Below are 21,000 nucleotides of genomic sequence, written 5' to 3'. Positions count from 1 at the left end.
TCTAACTTTGCGGAAATGGAATCAAAGTCACGGCTAGAATCGGCTCTAGCCGCTTTAGTTGATCTAACGATGTCTTTTTCTTGATGCCACTCATGTGAGTGGGAGGCTTTGTTATCAATAATTTTGTAAGCTTCAGTTGCGGTTTTCTTCATAATGGAACCACTAGTTGCTATGTCGATGTCTTTTCGTGTAGTAATGTCGCATCCTTGGTAGAATATTTGTACTATTTGATAAGTGTGTAAACCATGTTGAGGACATCCTCTCAACAACTTTCCAAATCATGTCCATGCTTCATATAGAGTTTCATTTGGCTTTTGCGTGAAAGTAACAATTTCTCCCTGAAGTATCACGACTTTTGTAACATCCCGCATTTTACCGTTAAATTATTTTAACGTCCGTATTTTTATTTTAGATAATATCTTTCGTATTCTAAATTCGTATCTTTCATTAATTAACGTTCTTGATATTTTTGTTATTCGATTATAATATCTTCCGTTTATTCTCGCGTATTTAAAATTAATTCGTTGGTTAATTCACGCACCAGCTTTTAAACTCGAGAGACTAAATTCGCCATTGGGCCAAAGTGGCAACTAGTTGAACTAGTCACCACTCTTCCTCACCATTCATTCATTCACCTCCTCATCCTTCATACTTCCACTTTTACTCTCAAACACCCAAATCATTCATTCATCATCTAAATTCGATCTAGGAAGCTTGCAACAAAACAAATTACATATTCGTGATCCTCTCTTCATCCTAAACATTTTGGTACCAATTTCATCTCGTTTGGGTAACATTTCTAAAACTCTAGATTTCATGTTCTTAGTGTTTTTGACTTGAAATGGTGTTAATTAGTGTCTATGGCTCAAGTCTAACATGAATATGTGTTTAGTTTGCTCGATTTGTTGTTTTGAGTAACTAGCATGAACACTTGTAATGGGTGTGCTTAATCTTTGATTTTGGGTGATTAAATGTTGATTAAATGTTTAAGTTCATGTATTAAATGTGTTACTAGCATCATTAGTTTCGTTTTGGTATGTTGGATGACATGAAAACCTTACATTAACTTGATTATTGATTTTGTGATTCTTGGTTAGGGTTTGATAGATCTTAAAACGAACATTTGATGCATTAAATGCTTTGCAATGTTATTTGTAAGTGTTTAGTTGTATTGTATGCGTAATTAGCTACGAAACGGCATATTGTATGTGTAAATTGAGTTCCCGAATCATGAAATGCGTTTTGTGAACTTGAAACTTTGATAATGAACCTTTAATGATCACTTGACGAGAATTCGGTTATTGTAAATGATGTTTTTGCTTGATGAAAAGTGTTTAGTTGTATTCCTCGTTAAAATACCTTTCCAATGGTATAAGATACGTGTCGTAAGTGTTTTCGGTTTGTTATTTGTGCTTAAATGAAGTTGGTTGAGACTTGAACAATTGAAACAGCTCAGGCACCAGGCCACGCCCATTGGCGCGGCGCGACCCCCATAGCCGTCGCGCGACATTTGCCTTGTCTGAGGACTGATCAACTTTGCGCTTACACAAAAAATTCTAACTATGCTACACACCTCCGATTAACATATAACTTGTTCTAACATGCTTATATATGAATTATTAGCTCAGAAAAATAGTCCGAGACCCGACCCGAACGTGTTGACTTTTTCGTTGACTTTGACCAAAGTTTGACTTTTAATCAAACTTAACCAATACTTTATTTAATCGTTATAACTTTGCTCTTATACTTGATTCTTGCATGAAACTTGACAACGTGACTCACATGCTATTTAATCGAGTCGTAACGAGCCATAGGACTAATTGAACACATTTCGACCGACCTTGTGTCTTACCCGGTAATTGATATAACATACTTGTTTAGGTCAAGGCTTAGCAACTTTCATGCACACATTTACTTTGTGAAGTACATTTATACTCGTGCACTCGAGGTGAGATCATAGTCCCACCTTTTCAACAACTTTTACTCTTTAAACATGGGTTGAGAAACATATACGTATCATACTTTTATGCTTTGAACACAAGTAGGAAAACAAACATTCCACAGCGAGTTAGAACAAAAAGCCTCAATTCAATTATCATTAGTTACACTTGCAGGGTGTAAACGTGAACTTATGTTATGTGATCAAATTGGGCTTGGCGAGCCCTCATTCGGACGGTTCGCTACCGTTAGCGAATGAAATATATTTTCGAGTATAGTGTATGTTCTAACACTACGTAACAGGGTACAAAATAGTTAAGTCTTGATAATTGGGTGCTCGCGAACATACTTTTGAAATACAAACAATTTGGATAATCAATTATATTAAATCTTTGGTTCAAAAACAACGTTACTAATACACCTATGATTTCACCAACGTTTTTCGTTGACAGTTTTCTATATGTTTCTCAGGTTCATGAATGGCTATTTGATACATGCTTCTGTGTACACTCATACTTGCTTGGGGTCAAGCATACATGCATACACTTTGATTACTTGCTTGGAGTTAAGCATACATGCATACGCTAGTGATAGCACCTTTGGATTCAAACAAATGTTTACATACTTACGCTATTTATAGCAACCGTGATTTTCAACTAATTATGTCGCAAGTTATTTCATTTATACTTTATAACTTTTTGTAAACTTAAACTTGTTGTCGATCCGTTTGGTAAACTAAACTTTGTAAATCTTGTACGTTTCAAATGAATGCGACATAATTTTGGTCAAACGCGTCTCATTTAGGGACTATGACCACGTAACGGGACCTAAGTTAACGGCGTCGGCAATGATGATTTTGTCGGGTCTTTACAGATGGTATCAGAGCGTTGGTTGTAGGGATCTAGGATGTGCATTAGTGTGTCTGACAGAGTCGTTAGGACGCATTAGTGAATTTAGACTACAATCGGATAGTTAACCATTGCATTCTGACTTGCATTTTCTATAGATAGCACTTACTTGACTACTTCTGCATTTATACTTGAATCTTCTTAGGTGAACTTTTTAATGGTACCAAATTCTTTTCATCATACGAATCCATATTCTGCCACTATCTGGTAACCCACGTAAATTCAGGATTCATACGCGTAAGGAGGACGGCGACTTCATTAGTTACGTTAGTTCGGGAACTCTGTCTCCCAGATTGTTATTCATCACCGTCCGGGCTTACTATCCACAAGTGCTGCAAGGTTCCCACCGCTATGGTGATCCTTAACCACTACCGATGTTACACTGGTGTTCCTCACTATCTACCATTTCCTGTTACTACCATCACTACTCTAGGTGAGTATCATCATCACTACTTATCACTAAGGTTGCGTACCACTCGTTATCATGATTCGTTACCCTTTTCGTACCGAGATACATCATCGTTTGACTTGAACCGCATTGACATGAACAATCATTTATACACTTCCCTCGGGGAATGCTTCTTTAGAGTTACACTAATTCTTTCGATTCAATAGACACGTTAGAGACGTCATTACACTTTGTTCATTTTAAAACTTCACGATCACACGAACTTGATTCTATGGAGTGATGTGGGAATGGAGGTATGAGTTAGCGTAATATAACGACACTCGATCAATGTGGTTATATTACGGTAAGTCATACCAAAGTTCTAATGACCCGTGATGGTGATTAGACTCGATCAACCTAATCACCACCATGTGCCATGTACATGACTTCATTTTTCTTGTTGGGTATCCGAAAACTCCGAGAAAATTGATAACAACCATACCAAGGACACATCTTCGATTATTGTCGAACCATATTTATGCTTCCGAATGAATGACAAATTCTTTCAACTCCAAACGTATATTACACGTGTATACTATCTTATCTTCGTACAGTTTTATCGACGGACTACAATATGCTTGTTATTCTCACATCGAGGTGGGAACTTCTCTCGCATTACACTCGTACTTCCGCATAAGGAAATCAATGGAGATAGAGACTCTTCACATTATACTAGTATTCACCACGAGGGTGAATAGTCCTAATGAACATTTTTCAGAACCCGATAAGAAACTTAATCTAACAAACATTTTTTGAAACCGATAAATCTTCCGCGGCGTGAATTTCTTGAGAAACGAAAACTTGTTCAAATATATCATAAGGAAATGTACCTCACTTAGGATCAGGATGCTCGTTTCACTTCTAGCCTTACAAAAGGCCGTGGGACCACGTTTAGACATGAGTACCGCGTATCACTCACAAACTAACGAACAAAGCAAATGTACGATTCAAACCTCAGAAACCATAATATGAATTTGTGTTATCAACTTCAAATTTTCTTGGGAAAAGCCTTTACCTTTAACCGAATTCTCTTACAAAGATAGTTATCACCCGAGTATTAACGCCACACCTTTCGAGAACTCGTTTAGCCGCAATTATCGTTTTCTTAATCGTTGAGCCGAAGTAGGTGACAACCAAACCACCGAACCCGAACTCATTCATGAAACATCCGAGAAATTGTTCAAATTCCAAGAAGGACTCAAAATGGCCCGTAGTCGCCAAAAGAGCTACGCCGATGTTAGACGTAAACCTCTCAAATTCTAAGTAGGTAATCGCGTAACGTTAAAAGTCGCTTCTTGAAAAGGTGTAATCCTTTTCGGGAAACGTAGAAAGCTAAATCCGCGATATTTTGATCCTTTTAAAATCTTGGGGCGTTTTAGACCCGTTGCTTACCGTTTAGATTTTCAGACTCATTTGAGTCTCCGTTCATCCTACATTCTATGTATCAAACTTAAAGAAGTGTCTTGCCGAACAAGAACTTGTTATCTTTTTCGACGAGCTTACTATCAATGATGAACTTCACTTTCTAGGAGAACCGGTTGAAATATTGAATCGTGAAACCAAACTTTAAAACGACGTGAAATTCCGACTGTCAAGGTTCATTGGAATGCCCAAGAAAGTACCTTCATTTATTCGTAGGACTGGTAACGCAAGATCTCGAGGAAGAATCAACGACTACTACTTCCAACTAAATTTTGGGACGAAATTTCTTTTAAGGTGTAGGTAATGTAACATCCCGCATTTTTCCCTTAAATTATTTTAACGCCCGTCTTTTTTTTTAGATAATATCTTTCGTATTCTAAATTCGTATCTTTCATTAACTAACGTTCTTAATATTTCTGTTATTCGATTATAATATCTTCCGTTTATTCTCGCGTATTTAAAATTAATTCGTTGGTTAATTCACGCACCTGCTTTTAAACTCGAGAGACTAAATTCGCCATTGAGCCAAAGTGGCAACTAGTTGAACTAGTCACCACTCTTCCTCACCATTCATTGATTCACCTCCTCATCCTTCATACTTCCACTTTTACTCTCAAACACCCAAAATCATTCATTCATCATCTAAATTCGATCTAGGAAGCTTGCAACAAAACAAATTACATATTCGTGATCCTCTCTTCATCCTCAACATTTTGGTACCAATTTCATCTCGTTTGGGTAACATTTCTAAAACTCTAGATTTCATGTTCTTAGTGTTTTTGACTTGAAATGGTGTTAATTAGTGTCTATGGCTCAAGTCTAACATGAATATGTGTTTAGTTTGCTCGATTTGTTGTTTTGAGTAACTAGCATGAACACTTGAAATGGGTGTGCTTAATCTTTGATTTTGGGTGATTAAATGTTGATTAAATGTTTAAGTTCATGTATTAAATGTGTTACTAGCATCATTAGTTTCGTTTTGGTATGTTGGATGACATGAAAACCTTACATTAACTTGATTATTGATTTTGTGATTCTTGGTTAGGGTTTGATAGATCTTAAAATGAACATTTGATGCATTAAATGCTTTGCAATGTTATTTGTAAGTGTTTAGTTGTATTGTATGTGTAATTAGCTACGAAACGGCATATTGTATGTGTAAATTGAGTTCCCGAATCATGAAATGCGTTTTGTGAACTTGAAACTTTGATAATGAACCTTTAATGATCACTTGACGAGAATTCGGTTATTGTAAATGATGTTTTTGCTTGATGAAAAGTGTTTAGTTGTATTCCTCGTTAAAATACCTTTCCAATGGTATAAGATACGTGTCGTAAGTGTTTTCGATTTGTTATTTGTGCTTAAATGAAGTTGGTTGAGACTTGAACAATTGAAACAGCTCAGGCACCAGGCCACGCCCATTGGCGCGGCGCGACCCCCATAGCCGCCACGCGACATTTGCCTTGTCTGAGGACTAATCAACTTTGCGCTTACACGAAAAATTCTAACTATGCTACGCACCTCCGATTAATATGTAACTTGTTCCAACATGCTTATATATGAATTATTAGCTCAGAAAAATAGTCCAAGACCCGACCCGAACGTGTTGACTTTTTCGTTGACTTTGACCAAAGTTTGACTTTTAATCAAACTTAACTTATACTTTATTTAATCGTTATAACTTTGCTCTTATACTTGATTCTTGCATGAAACTTGACAACGTGACTCACATGCTATTTAATCGAGTCGTAACGAGCCATATGACTAATTGAACACATTTTGACCGACCTTGTGTCTTACCCGGTAATTGATATAACATACTTGTTTAGGTTAAGGCTAAGCAATTTCATGCACACGTTTACTTTGTGAAGTACATTTATACTCGTGCACTCGAGGTGAGATCATAGTCCCACCTTTTCAACAACTTTTACTCTTTAAACATGGGATGAGAAACATATACTTCATCATACTTTTATGCTTTGAACACAAGTACGATAACAAACATTCCACAGCGAGGTAGGACAAAAAGCCTCAATTCAATTATCATTAGTTACACTTGCAGGGTATAAACGTGAACTTATGTTATGTGATCACATTGGGCTTGACGAGCCCTCATTCGGACGGTTCGCTACCGTTAGGGGATGAATTATATTTTCGAGTATAGTGTATGTTCTAACACTACGTAACAGGGTACAAAATAGTTAAGTCTTGATAATTGGGTGCTCGCGAACATACTTTTGGAATACAAACGATTGGGATAATCAACTATATTAAATCTTGTGGTTCAAAAACAACGTTACTAATACACCTATGATTTCACCAACGTTTTTCGTTGACAGTTTTCTATATGTTTCTCATGTTCATGAATGGCTATTTGATACATGCTTCCGCGTACATTCATACTTGCTTGGGGTCAAGCATACATGCATACACTTTGATTACTTGCTTGGAGTCAAGCATACATGCATACGCTAGTGATAGCACCTTTGGATTCAAACAAATATTTACATACTTATGCTATTTATAGCAACCGTGATTTTCAACTAATTATGTCGCAAGTTATTTCATTTATACTTTATAACTTTTTGTAAAATTAAACTTGTTGTCGATCCATTTGGTAAACTAAACTTTGTAAATCTTGTACGTTTCAAATGAATGCGACATATTTTTGGTCAAACGCATCTCATTTAGGGACTATGACCACGTAACGAGACCTAAGTTAACGGCGCCGGCAATGACGATTTTGTCGGGTCGTTACAGCTTTAGATGCTGGAAAGAATCTTTTAAGAAATTTTTCAACTAAAACATTCCATGCATCAATCGCCCCTTCAGGTAATGATTCTAACCAATCTTTGGCTTCTCCTTTTAAAGTCCAGGGAAATAACATGAGATAGATCTGTTCATCCTCAACTTCTCTGATTTTGAATAGAGTACAGATCCTATTAAAGGTTCGAAGATGTTCGTTTGGATCTTCCTTCGGCGTACCACTAAATTGACATTGATTAGTTACCATGTGTAGGATTTGTCCTTTGATTTCGTAATCTGGTGCATTAATGTCTGGTTGAGTAATGGCATGACCTTGGCCAGTGCGTGTAGCTCTCATTCGATCTTTCATACTTAGAGGTTCCGGATTTTTCATGATTGAGTTTGTTGAATCTGAATCACTAGAGGATTCTGATTTAATGGTTTCTTCCTCGACAATCTCTGGTTGAATGATTTGTGGTTCAGGAGGAATGATTAGTGGTTCAGGATCTCTGAATTGTCCTTGAATATCCTCCGCGTTCTCAATTGTGAGGTAGGGTTCAAAAAATGGATTATCGGAAATTTGAATTGGAGTACTTGGTCGACTAGAGGTTTCTAAAGAAAAATCAACGGCGACAATATTGACTAGATGTCTTGATCGAGTTACAGGTGGTGAACGTATGAAAGGTGGTGAACGTTTTGTTCGGTGCATTCACTGAATATCCTATTAGTTATAAAAATAAAATAAAAAAAATTATATAAGTTATTAAATTAATAGACTTTTCTGATTTTGCCCACATTTCGAATAGCCAATAGATGCAGCAGGTAGCCAGGACCCTTTAAATCGGAAGCCCACAACTCGCCACTAACAAATCCAACTATTACTACGAACCAGAAAATTTTGGATGTCTATCAATTTAACCGCTTAAAATAATTTTTCGTCGAAATTCTGAAGATAAAATCTATGTCCTAAAAACTAGAGCGTCGAAAAACGTCGAAAAATAAAAGGTCGAAACATAATAATAAGAAAGTAGAGCGTCGAAACTTAAAAGCCTAAAAACTAAATATTAAAAATTGCGTCTAAAGGAATTAAAGCTTAAAAGAAATTCTATATCCAAAATGGCTGTAACTTAAAAGGCACTAAAATCTATTTAAAACTAAAGCGATAAGTAACGTCGTAAAATTCTAAAGCATCTAAATCTTAATCTAAAGAAAAAGCACTTAAGGGATTTTACGGCAAAGCCTAAAAATCTAGAAATGTAAAATAACTATGGCAAAAACTAAGTTTAAAAACTAATTACGAACGAAAAATATACAAATTACGAATTAAACGTTTAAAATATACAATTTATAAAAAGATACAAAAAATGATAAAATTACTTATTTTTATAAAAATATTATTTTTATATTATTATTTTATAAAAGTACTAATTTATAAAGTAATAAAACTAATTAAAACTTAAAATACAAAATTAATTAAAACTAATTATTATTTAATTAAACCCTAATAATAATAATTATTATATAATCTAACCCTAAACTTAATTAATTATTATAATTAATATTAATTGTAACCCTATTTGTGTCGGCTGATGATTCAGGCCTGTCCCATCACTCCATGCGATCGCATGGAGTGTAGGTTTTAATTTCATGCGGTCGCGTGACCTGCAGGTTCAGATGGGTATGCAGGCTCAAAACTCGACAGGTTCAGTTTTCTTTTATTATATATATATTTTTTTATTTTTTTTATTTATAACTCTTACAAAATTTAAAATATAAATGATATTTAAAATTATATTTTTAAGAACTAAAAAAATAATTTTATACTTTATAAAAAAAATATTGTTTCTTTTTATTTAAACTCTTATATATATATATATATATATATATATATATATATATATATATATATATATATATATATATATATATATATATATATATATATATATATATATATATATATATATATATATATATATATATATATATATATAGGGGCAGGATCAATGGGGAAGTAACCAATCAGGGGGAAGCGGGGGGAAGCAAAAAAAAAAATTCGTTTTTTTCAAAAAAATTTTCCGGCATCAAGATCACACGAAAATATGAACATTTAGAAGAGACACTTCGTGATGAATGTTATTATTTAGGCGGGAAAACGATCGACAAAAATAACATTCAAGATAATATTGTTCGTGAAGAATATGAAGGGTTTTTTTCATGTTTTGTGAAGTAAAATTTAGCCCGATTTAGAGTTTAGGGTTTAGGGTTTAGGGTTTAGGGTTTGGCGTTTTGGGTTTATTCCATAAACCCAAAACACCAAACCCTAAACCCTAAAATCTAAACCGTTCGTGTTAAAAACTCAATCTAAATCCTAAATCTAAACCCTAAATCTAAACCCTAAACCCTAAATTTCTAAACCCTAATATCTAAACCCTATAAACCCTAATATCTAAACCCCAATAGCTAAAACCTAAAAATACGCTCGAAAAATACGATAATTGTTATATATTACTTCTTCGAGCGTTTTCCCGCCAAAATAAAAACATTTATCACAAAGTGTCTCTACTAAATGTTCATATTTTCATCTCATCTATAATGTTCGTGAACAAAGTTTTTTCAAAAAACGAAGAAAAAAAAGTTTTTGCTTCCCCCCGCTTCCCCCCGAATGGTTACTTCCCTCTTGATCCTACCACTATGTATGTGTATATATATATATATATATATATATATATATATATATATATATATATATATATATATATATATATATATATATATATATATATATATATTTGTTTTTATATTTTTATGTTTAAAACTTCTTATATTTTTAGAAAAATAGATTAAAAACTAAATATATTTTTTTATAGAGTTTCGCTTTCGGCGTTGTTGAAGTCCCCAGCAGCGGCGTCAAAAATACTTGATGTGTGTGAGGTGTAGTACGAAATAGATTATATTTTACTATGAAATACTATTAAATACGATACAATTTTACACAAGTTATTTATTTATTTATTGAATGGGATATACCTAAACCTTGCTACAACACTTATAGGCAGTGTATCTAATCGTAGAGTAGTGTAGTTTTTAGTAAGTCCGCTTCGTTCCACAGGGAGCTAGCTGAGTTTAACGCTATATATGTTTTAAACTATATTTGTATCAATATATCAATATATATATATATATATATAAGTAATATTATTATTATTATAAAAAGGGGGTTTTAACGTTTAATGACCGGTTTGTCGATTTTAGAACTTAAGTCACAATTAAAACCTAATGTAAAATATTAAATATAAATATAACTTAATTTAAAGCGTAAAGTAAATGACGATAAATAAAAGTGCGATAAAATAAAAGTACGATAATTAAAAGTGCAATAATTTAAAGTACGATAAATAAAATGACGATAAATAAAAGTGCTATGAGATATAAAATAAAGGAATTATGCTTATTTAAACTTCCGTAATCATGATGTTTGACGTGTTGATTTTTAGTTTATTACCATGGGTTAATTGTCCTTTGTCCTGGATTATTCGATATGTCCATCTGGCTTTGTCCATAATAGTCCATCGGTCATAATTATAAAGTGCGAGCGTCTTCGCCAAATTAACCTTATACCCGAAGTCAAATATTCCAACTAATTGGGGATTCGAACTGTAACAAGGTCTTAATACTTTGTTTAATGAATACACCAGGTTATTGACTGCGTGTAATCCAAGGTTTTAATACTTTGTTAACAATTACACCAATTACCCTTGAATGTAATCCACCCCTGTTTTAATGAGTCCAGTGACTATTAATCCATCCCCGTGTCTGGTCAAATGAATAATTATTTTTATTTATAGATATCCCGCCCACCGTACCCAGTCAAGCGTATGTGGTTAAATATAAATACGTCAAATTATAAATCTCTATATTAAATCAACGAGATATCATTTAATTAATATAAAGCCCATTAGTAGCTCATAGTCCAATTTCCACAAGTGTCGGTCTTTTGTCCAAACCCCAATTATGGTCCAAAGCCCAATAACCCAATCTTAATATTTAGTCCAACATCACGATTACTTCGGCTTAAATAAACATAATAATAATTTAGCTACGAGACATTAATTTAAAAAGGTTGAACATAACTTACAATGAGTATTAATCGCGTAGTGTTAAACGGACAGAATTTCGACTTATAAACTTAAAACCTTCGCCACTATAACCTTATTATTATTAACTTAATATTAAAATTATAATTATAATTAAAATATAAATATATATTGAGAGATAGAGAGTATCAGTTGAAGAAGGTGTACTCCTCTCGTCCGAATTCGATTGCTATTTATAGCACTTGGCCAGATATTTCACTCCATGCGATCGCATGGAGTTTCTTCTTCACGGCCATACGATCGCATGGCCTCCTGGGATAGCTCACAATGCTTTGTCTTCTTGTTTTGCCGACACATTTAAATATAAATATATAATATATATAATTTTATATAATTATATATATATTATATTATATTCATGTGGATAGTTAACTTGTAATTTTAGGTCCGTTGTGTCGCGCGTTGATACTCGGCTTATGTCCCGGTTCTGGATTTTTGAACGTCCTTTCATACGGTTTAATATCTTGTACTTTGCGTTTTGCGGCTTGTACTCTTGTAATTTTAGACGTTTCTCACTAATAATTTGAACCACTTGGATTGCACTTTGTACTTGTTAGCTTTTTTGGTCGTTTGCGTCTTCAAATCGTCGAATCTGTCTTTTGTCTTAACCTTTTATTATTTAAACGAATATCACTTGTAAATAGAACAATTGCAACTAAAAGTTTGTCTTTTTTGAAGGATAATGCTATGAAATATATGTTCATTATTAGCATTATCATTATGTATAATGGGCTCGCAGATTTAGGGGCAAGTGCAAATATTATACCTCTTTCCTTATACAAAAGATTAGGTGTAGGTAAATTAAGACCAACCAAAATAGGTGTTCGATTATTTGACCAAACCATTAAACACCCGGTTGAAATAGCCAATAATTTACTTGTTAAAGTGGGATGTTTGACCTTTGTTGCAAATTTCATAGTTATTAATATGGAGGAAGACCTTGATATTCCTCTAATTTTAGGTCGCCCTTTTTTAGCAACCACTAAGGCGTTCTTTAATGTAAAAGAAGGTAGAATGACACTTAGGGATGGTGACAAATCGGTCACCTTTGTGAATCGAAAGTTTAATTCTCCACCAACCAAAACTGTTGAACCAATAAAAATGTCTAAGTGTGGGGAAGCTGAAGAAACACCTAATGATGACCTGATAACAAAGAACCCTGTTGTTGATACAAAATTAGATTAACCCATTTTTAACAGTTCAACGAAGAAACTTTATAAACAGATTCAAGATGCTAGAATTAAGGGGAACTTTAAGTTATGTAACCGATTAGTATCCAATTTTTTGCCTAAAGAAAAGGCAATGTTAGTTAAATTTGTGAATGTTACAGAGGAAATCAACAAATGGCTTGAAGCAAAAGTCAGAGATATGAAAGTTGTTGATGGTCCAATTGAAGTTAATAATGAAGTTAATCACAATTTCGATACCACAGCTAACTAAGTGTGGGGAGAATCAAATCTTTTAAGGATAATATAATGCTGTCTAGAGTTAGATTTTCTGTTTTCTTGTAGTACTCGAAAATAGAATCCGAATGGTCTTTCCCTAGCAGACCCTAAAGAACTAGTTTTCTCCCTCCATTCTGAATTTTTGTTTTATAGGTTTTACGAGATGAAGAATTCCGTTGATTTGAACCATGGTCTACTACTACACGATATGATTACTAAACGTAATAATAACACTTTCCCGAGTGAACTGGTATCATTCATAAGAGGCAAAATGGACGAAGTAAGGAAAGAACTCAGGAAAGATCATAATAAGACACATTTTGGTAAAGGAAAATCAAAATCCGCAACAAAAAAAGAGCATGACACCTTGAAAGATGTCATAAATGCGGAAAATGGTCACACGAAGGGAAATGTTCGAACAATCAAACACATTCCAATTCTGAATTAGTTACTTTATGCAGAGAAGGACCATTTATATGTTTAGAAGAAAAGTTATTGAAAACTCGAGGTTACGCCTATGTAGCTATGGAAAACCAAATCGAACGACTCTCCTATGAGTCGACTAAATCAGGTCTCTGAGAATTCTATCTCATAGATAAGTATGTACAGTTTTTATTTTATTTTTATTTATTGCTTTTAACCTTTTGTTAATAAACGCTAAATCGTTCGCTATAAAATATTTAATTGATATTCAATAAAATTAGGTATAATAAACCGAAATTATTGATATCATATAAAAATTTAATTCATCACTGCGAAATTTACCGTTTATTCATAAGGTATAAATATCTTTAATCAATCAATACAAAATATTTCAGAAATTCGTCAGGAGTAAAACTAGGTAATATAGCCGAAATTACTTTACCCAAAAGAGGGACGTATATTTTTGTCAATATTTGATTGATTAAAGTGGGATAAAAGACAAAAAAGATTTTTATTTTTGCCTTGTTTTTAAAATTAATATATAATATATAATTATTATATTATAAAACTAATATATATTATAAAACTAATATATATAAATATTGATAATATTTATATGAAATTTTATGCATTTTAAATTTAAGTTTTGTGTGAATTTAAAAACAAAAATTTACTTTATTTCATTAAGTTAAAAATTTGATATCTAAAATTCATCATGAGTTGAAGACTAGGTCGTTGAACCGAAATTGCTTTACCCGAGGGTGGGGCGACAAATTTTGCTATCATTATTTTTAATTTTATTGATTTAAAGTATGCCAAAAACATTTAAAAAACGCAAAAAAAAAATCTTTGCTTTTAAAACAATCGCTTTGAAATGACAATTTTTAAAATTTTGTCAAGGGATGAACTAGGTGAACGTACCGAAATGACCTCATTCTAAATACCAAGAAAAACAAATTTTAAATTAATCACTTATTTGTTTTATTAGTTGAAGGTTTAAAAAAAAAGAGAGAGAGAGAGAGAGACAGACCCCATGCGATCGCATAGGGTTTACCCTATGTGACCATGCGGTCGCATGGGACAAAAAAACTGGACAGATTAAAAAACCCAGCGAGCTGTTTCTGTCTCCACTTACACACACACACATCTACGAGCATATCTCCCAAACTCTCCCTAAAATCATCGATTTTTCACCAAATCACTCGAAATTTGTTGCTACAATCCGCTATAATCATGCGTTTGTTCAGATTGGGGAGTAAAAAGGTAAAAATTCCACCCCTAAAACACTCTTTAATTCGGATTTATAGTGTTCTTGAGGAAATTTTTACCTAATTTGATTTTGAAAATTTCTAGCTTAATTGTGCTTAAATTGTTTGTATATTATGCTTGTATAACCTAGATTGATGTTATTTAACATGATTAGAAGCCTTAAACTTCAAATTTTTAACAATCTAGGGTTTGTGTTCTTGAGCAATTTGGGGCTTTTTGATATAAATAGGTTATGGCCAATTTTTGTTATGAATTATTGCTAAATTAAGTAGTGTAACATGTTTTGGGTGCTAAATGATCCAAACTTTGATCCTAAACATGATTTTTGAGCATCAAAGTGGACTTTTTAAGTCTAAAATTCATAAACTTGATTAATTTGAGATAAATGCCATTTGAAACTTGTTTAATTACTAATAATGATTGTTTTGACATGTTATTTGAGCAGAATGCTTATAAACATTGTATACATTTTCATATATGCTTATTGAAAAAGTGTAGAATTGTTAAATTTATGAAAATATGTATAGGTTTGATTTTGATTAAACATGTTATTGTAATTGTGTTAATCTGTTATTTTTTTTACACTAATGCATTATTTGGATGCACAAAATTTTGTGTTTAATGTGTTTTGCAGAGAAATACAGATACTGACGGTGCATCATCATCTAGACAAGCTGATCCAGAGCCACAGCCAGAGATGCAACCTGAACCACAACAAGAGAAACAACATCATAATCAACACCTACCATATTATGAACCGGGACTACAATTTTTTACTGCCTACATAAAATTTCTGCGTCATGAATTAATAATACACTCAAGAGTTCATGAACATGAATTACATCTCAATCTCAGATTTGAGCGAAACTGGACAGATTACCCGAAGTACCAACGTAACAAATTTAAGCTTTACACCAAAAATGTGGAAGTACCAAGGGTAATAGATTGGAGACCTTTAGAAGAAGTCAACCTAGCTAACTCAGTTAGGTAGCTACTAATCCAAAGGTATGGGAACTCTTCTTTTCCTGACTGGGAACTGTAGCGACCCGACAAAATCGTCATTGACGGCGCCATCTACTTAGGTCCCGTTACGTGGTCATAAGTCTTTAAAACAACGTTTGACCAAAAGATATGTCGCATTCATTTCAAATGTAAAGATTGTTCAAAGTTTACAAGAATAGTTCCACCACAAGTTACGATACAAAGTTTTGAGTACAAATGAAACTTATGCGACACAATTTAAAAGTAGCCAAAAGACGCTCCATGTATGCATATATACTCGACATCCAATGCAAGTATCAAAATAATGAGCGGAAGCATGTATCATGTATCGTTCAAGGACCTGAGAAAAACATAGAAATCTGTCAACGAAAACGTTGGTGAAATCATAGGTTTAAGTAAGTAAGTACAAGTGAACCACAAGATTTGCAACAATGAGATAATAGTAATACATTCCAAAAGTTTGTTTCACGAGCACCCAATTATCAATGCTTAACATTCCTTCCATAGAACCCCATCACAATAGTGTTAGAACATACACTGTTTCTCGAAAATACATTTCATTCGTAAACGGTAGCGAACCGTTTGAATGAGGGTTTGTCAAACCCATATGGCCATATAACATAAGTTCTCGCTTACACCCGGCAAGTGTAACTAATGATAATCGAATTGGGGATTTTTGTTCAAACTCGTATGTAGAATGTTTATTTTCCTGTACTTGTGTTCACTTAGTAAAACGAAACGTTTATGTTTTTCTCATCCCAAATGTAAGTGCAAAAGAGTAAAAGTGGGACTATGATCTCACCTTGAGTGCACGTACGAAAAGTACTTCACAAAATAACGTGTGCGAAGGATAGTGCTAGTCTTGACCTAAACAAATAGGTCGTATCAATAACGGTAAACACGATAGGTCAAAGATGTTCAATTAGTCCTATGGCTCGTTACGACTCGATTATGTAGCATGTGAAATCAAATTGTCAAGTTTCATGCAAGATACAAGTATATAAACAAGTTAGGAAGGTTGCATAATCATTTGGTTAAGTTTGACAAAAAGTCAAACTTTGGTCGGTCAAAGTCAACGAAAAAGTCAACACGTTCGGGTCGGGTCCCGAACTATTTTTCTGAGGTTTTTAATCATGTATGAGCATGTTAGAACAAGTTACATGTAAATCGGAGGTGCGTAGCATAGCAAACATTATTCGAAAATTGACAAAGTTGGACAGACCACTTTGGCGCGCCGCGCGGGTATATGGCGCGCCGTGCCATTACCTGTGCAGAGAATTCTGGCAGTTTTTAAGTTTTATGCACGAACCTAACTTCAAACAATCACCATTTATGATCCGCAAACAATCACGACTAGTATCTTATACCGTTGGGAAGGTAATTTGACGACGAAAACAACTAAACACATTTCATCAATCAATCTACCTATTACAACAACCAAAACCGCATCTAATGCTTAACATTAACCGCATACAAGTTCATAAATGCAATTCAATGATTCGGGCAACCAATTTACATGAATGATATGCCGTTTCGAAGGTAATCAAGCATACAATGCAACTAAACACTTACCAATAATAATCCATGGCATTCAATGCATCAAAAGTCCATTTCAAGTTCATCAAACCCTAACCCAAATTCACCAAAATCAATAATCAAGTTCATGAAGTTTTCTAAGGCAACCTACACATCAAATTGAAGCTAGTGATGCTAGTAACATAATTAAAACATCAACTTTTAACATCTAACAACATATGATCATCCTAAATTCAAGAACAACACACCAAAATTCAAGTTCATGCTAGTTACACTAAAACAACGAGATCGAGCATATAAATCATATATTCATGTTAGACTTGAGCCATAGACACTAATTAACACTTTTATAAGTTAAAAACATCAAGAACACAAAATCTAGTGATTTTAGAAAGTTACCCAAATGTAATGAAATCGGTATGGAATCGAAGAGGAAGATGCAAGGATCACGAATTTGCAATTTGTTTTGTTGCTAGCTTCCTAATCCGAATTTAGATGATGAATTCTTGTTGGTGTTCTTGAGAGAAAAAGGGAGTAGAAGAAAGATGGAGATGTTGAAATGAGAGGAGGAGGTTGAAGGTTTGACTAGTTGACCTAGTCAAATCTTTGGCCTCTTGGCAAGTTTAGTCCCTCTAATTTGAATCGGGTGCGTGAATTACCTAAACGAGATAATTTAAAACGCGTATTAACGGGAGATGTTATAAACATATAACGGAGTTTAAATTAGTATAACGGAAAAGTAAATGGAAAAAAAGCGGGATGTTACATTACCTACTCCTTAAAAGAAATTTCGTCCCGAAATTTAAGTAGGCGTAGTAGTCGTTGTTTCTTCCTCGAGATCTTATGTTTCCGAATTCACGAATAGATGAGGATACTTCCTTTGCATTTGATCTTGCCTTTCCCAAGTAAACTCGGGTCCCCTTTTGGCGTTCCAACGGACTTTAACAATCGGGATTCGGCTTTGTTTCAATGTCTTGACGGAGGTGTCCACAATTTCAACCGGTTCCTCCACAAAATGAAGTTTGTCATCAATAGTAAGTTCCTCGAGAGGAATGACGATATCGGGTTCGGCAAGACACTTTTTCAAGTTAGATACACGGTAGGTAGGATGAACGGAGTTCAATTGAGGCGGAAGATCTAAACGATAAGCAACGGTTCCAATACGCTCCAAGATTTCGAAAGGACCAATATACCGCGGATTTAGCTTCCCGCATTTCCCAAAGCGGATTACACCCTTCCAAGGTGCGACTTTTAACATGAAGTGGTCACCGACTTGAAATTCAAGGTCGTTGCGTCTTTTGTCGGTATAGCACTTTTGACGACTTCGGGCCGTCCTAAGCCTATCTCGGATTTGAACAATTTTCTTGGTGGTTTCGTGAATGAGTTCGGGTCTGGTAATTTGTACGTCGCCTACTTCGGCCCAACAAAGAGGTGAACGACATTTTCGGCCATATAGCGCTTCAAAAGGTGCGACTTTAATACTCGCGTGATAACTATTGTTGTAAGAGAACTCGTCGAGAGGTAAGTGCTTGTCCCAAGCTTTTCCGTAATCAACCACGCAAGCTCGTAACATGTCCTCTAAGGTTTGAATTGTACGTTCGCTTTGTCCATCGGTTTGAGGATGATATGCGGTGCTCATGTCTAAACGCGTTCCCAATGCTTCTTGCAAAGTACGCCAAAATCTAGAAACGAAACGGCCATCTCGGTCGGAGATAATCGATAAAGGTACACCGTGTCGGGCTACGATCTCCTTAATGTAAAGTTGTGCAAGTTTCTCCATTTTGTCCGTTTCTTTCATGGCAAGGAAGTGTACGGATTTGGTGAGATGGTCAATAATAACCCAAATGGTATCATAACCGCCCGTCGTTTTTGGTAGCTTGGTGATAAAATCCATCGTTATCCTTTCCCACTTCCATTGCGGGATCTCGGGTTGTTGAAGTAGTCCGGACGGTCTTTGGTGTTCGGCTTTGACTTTGGAACATGTCAAACACTTGGAAACATAAGTAGCTACGTCCCTTTTGATGTTCGGCCACCAATATAGTTGTTTAAGGTCGTGGTACATCTTATTGGCACCGGGGTGAATCGAGTATCGAGACTTATGAGCTTTATCTAAAATAAGGCTTCGTAGGTCCCCATAACTAGGCACCCAATCCTTCCGGCGTAATATCGGAGTCCGGTCTCCCTAATTTCGAATCGAGAGACGAGAATGTTCAAGAGCTCGTGTGAAAGGTTTTCATCCTTGAGAGCCGCATCTTGGGCTACCCGAATTTGGCTATTAAGATTGGTGTGAATGGTGATGTTTAAAGCTCGGACTCGAAGAGGCACCGCTCTTTCTTTTCGACTTAAGGCATCGGCTACTACATTTACCTTCCCGGGATGGTAACGAAGCTCGCAATCATAATCGTTCAGAGTTTCAATCCACCGTCGTTGTCTCATGTTTAGTTGCTTTTGATCGAAGATGTGTTGAAGGCTTTTGTGATCGGTGAAGATAGTACTCTTGGTTCCATAAAGATAGTGTTTCCACATTTTAAGTGCAAAGACAACGGCTCCGAGTTCGAGATCATGTGTCGTATAGTTTCGTTCATGAATTTTGAGTTGTCGAGAAGCATAAGCAATGACTTTTGTTCGTTGCATCAATACACACCCAAAACCATGTTTCGAGGCATCGCAATATACAACAAAGTCATCATTGCCTTCGGGAAGTGACAAGATAGGAGCGGTGGTTAGCTTCGTTTTCAAGATTTGGAATGCGGATTCATGTTCGGTCGCCCAAATGAATTTCTTTCCCTTGTGAGTCAATGCGGTTAGAGGACGTGCAACCAAAGAGAAGTTTTCGATGAATCTACGATAGTACCCGGCGAGACCCAAGAATTGACGAATGTGAGTAGGAGTAGTAGGAGTCTCCCATTTACTAATGGCTTCGATTTTCGTGGGATCGACTTTAATACCTTGATCACTTACAACATGACCAAGAAATTGAACTTCCTTTAACCAAAATTCACACTTGGAGAATTTGGCATAAAGTCGTTCTTGTCTCAAGAGTTCAAGTACAAGTCGGAGATGTTGTTCGTGCTCTTCTTCATTTTTAGAATAGATCAATATGTCATCGATGAACACAATAACGAATTTATCGAGATACGGTTTGCACACGCGGTTCATAAGATCCATGAACACCGCCGGTGCGTTAGTGAGACCAAATGGCATGACAAGGAATTCATAACTACCATAACGAGTTCAGAAAGCGGTTTTGGAGACATCTTCCCCCTTAACCCTCAATTGATGATAACCCGAGCGGAGATCGATTTTCGAATATACACAAGACCCTTGTAGTTGATCAAAGAGGTCATCGATGCGAGGAAGAGGATATCGGTTCTTTACCATCAATTTGTTTAGTTCACGATAGTCAATGCACATTCGTAGGGATCCGTCTTTCTTTTTAACAAACAAAATCGGAGCGCCCCATGGTGAATGGCTAGGTTGGATAAAACCACGATCAAGTAATTCTTGGATTTGACTTTGCAATTCTTTCATTTCGGATGGAGTGAGTCTATATGGTGCACGTGCTACGGGTGCGGCTCCCGGAATAAGATCGATTTGGAATTCAACCGGTCGATGAGGTGGAAGACCCGGAAATTCATCGGGAAATACATCGGGAAAGTCACTAACAATTTGCACATCATCGATATGCTTCTCATCGGACTTGACTT

At 35.0% G+C, this 21,000-nt stretch overlaps 1 non-coding gene across 1 annotated transcript; it reads left to right on the top strand.

The window, feature by feature from the left end:
• Nucleotides 1–240: 240 nt before the first annotated feature.
• LOC139856320 (small nucleolar RNA R71) lies at nt 241–347 on the top strand. The gene has a single exon (XR_011761809.1). It is a non-coding gene; the product is annotated as a small nucleolar RNA R71 (small nucleolar RNA).
• The last annotated feature ends 20,653 nt before the right edge of the window (nt 348–21,000 follow it).

Source organism: Rutidosis leptorrhynchoides, chromosome 6 (genome assembly GCF_046630445.1).
Source record: "Rutidosis leptorrhynchoides isolate AG116_Rl617_1_P2 chromosome 6, CSIRO_AGI_Rlap_v1, whole genome shotgun sequence".
NCBI classification, from domain to species: Eukaryota; Viridiplantae; Streptophyta; class Magnoliopsida; order Asterales; family Asteraceae; genus Rutidosis; species Rutidosis leptorrhynchoides.
The sequence above is the reverse complement of the archived record's forward strand: the minus strand, read 5'-3'. Positions and strand labels throughout refer to the sequence as shown.